Genomic DNA, 1,797 nt, shown 5'->3' with positions numbered 1-1,797 from the left:
CTTCCTCCTCCCCCACTATCATGATCCCTATTCTACGTTACAAATCTGACTTGACCAGAGGATGTACACTGGTACAGACAAGAACTGGAAACACAGGGAATCCAGGGTGGATGATCACTTCAGGACCAGTGTTATGAGTGGTGATACTGAGAGGGTGGAAGGAAGGGAATTGGAAAGGGGGAACCAATTACAAAGATCTACATATAACCTCCTCCCTGGGGGACGGACAACAGAAAAGTGGGTGAAGAAAGACTTCGGACAGAGCAAGATATGACGAAGTAATAATTTATAAATTATCAAGGGTTCCTGAGGGAGAGGGGGAGGGAGGAGAAAAATGAGGAGCTGATGTCAGGGGCTTAGGCGGAGAGCAAATCTTTTAAGAATGATGAGCGCAATGAATGTACAAATGTGCCTTACACAATTGATGTATGTATGGTTTGTGATAAGAGTTGTGTGAGACGCTAATAAAATGATTTTTAAAAAGAGATATCTAGGGTTTCATTCTCGCTTCCTTTGCTGTAACAAGACCAAGTTTCATGTAGCAAAATGAATAAGAGAGGGTTTCTGCTGCTCCGTGAGTTGGTTGCTGTCGCTCCTTCCGCTGGGTGGTTGGGGCCCAAGTGCTCGAGGAACTAGACCATACTTATTACAAAGTCGCGTATATGGACACAAGTTCTGTCTACAAAATAACAAAAGCAACTTCCAGTTGAACGCTTTGGAATAAGATAGGTGACTCCACTCCCATAACCCAGTCTGGGCTTTCAGGGAATCATTCCGAGAGCTGGGCACAAAGCATGCTGGGCCTGTACTTTACTGTCAGGAGAGTTCATCACTTTCTGCTGACCTGCCAAGGAGGATATGTCCCATGAGGGATTTGTTAGGAATTGTATTGTGTTCCCCAAAGATAGGCGTTGTGGATCCTAACCCTCTCCATACTTGTGGAAGTAGTCCCAGTTGTTATAAGAGTTCTTTCATTAGGTTAATGAAGACATATGAATCTAGGGTGTGTCTTAAACCAAACCACTTTTGAGATTGACAAAAGGGGACAGATAAGACACAGAACAAGTAAACACAAATGGAAACCAACTTGCTGCCATCAAGTTGATGCCAATTCCTATCAACCCTTTAGGACAGGGTAGAACTGCCCCTGTGAGACTGGATCTCTTTATGGGAGTAGAAAGCCTGTCTGTCTCCCCAGGAGAAGCTGGTAGTTTCAAACTGCTGACCTTGCAGAAGGCAGCCCAACATGTCACCACTATGTCACCAAAGCCTCCTTGGAGCTTCCCAAGGAATTCTGAGAACACTAGAGAAGCCGAGACAAAAACCTCCAGACATCCAGAACTGATGGAGAGAAGTCTTCCCTAGAGCTTCCAGGCTCCTAAGCTATGAAAAGCTAAACCTTTGTTCATTTAAGTCACCCATTAAGGATATTTCTGTTAGAGCAACACTAAAAAAAACAAGACAAGGTTAAAACCTAATGACTTCTAGGTAGAAACTGGTAGATTAACAAACAGGCTCAATGGTCTGGAGGCCTTGCCAAAGTAGAGATTCATGCAGTTGAATTTAAATAGGGAGGATAAACAAATGCTAAAAAAAAAAAAAAAAATTCCCCAGATTTTCACTGCCTTTGTAATTCATCAAAGTTACTAAACCTGATCTTCCCACAAAAACCTCCAAGGATTTGTTTCCCCAGCCTGTTTATTACAAAGACTGGTGACTTCTAATTTGCATTGCAAATAAATCTTTCATGTTGGCATTTCATTTGGACTTGAAGGGCCAATAACATTTTTCTACATT

This window comes from Tenrec ecaudatus, chromosome 1, assembly GCF_050624435.1.
Source record: "Tenrec ecaudatus isolate mTenEca1 chromosome 1, mTenEca1.hap1, whole genome shotgun sequence".
NCBI classification, from domain to species: Eukaryota; Metazoa; Chordata; class Mammalia; order Afrosoricida; family Tenrecidae; genus Tenrec; species Tenrec ecaudatus.
Note: the sequence above shows the minus strand (reverse complement) of the source record.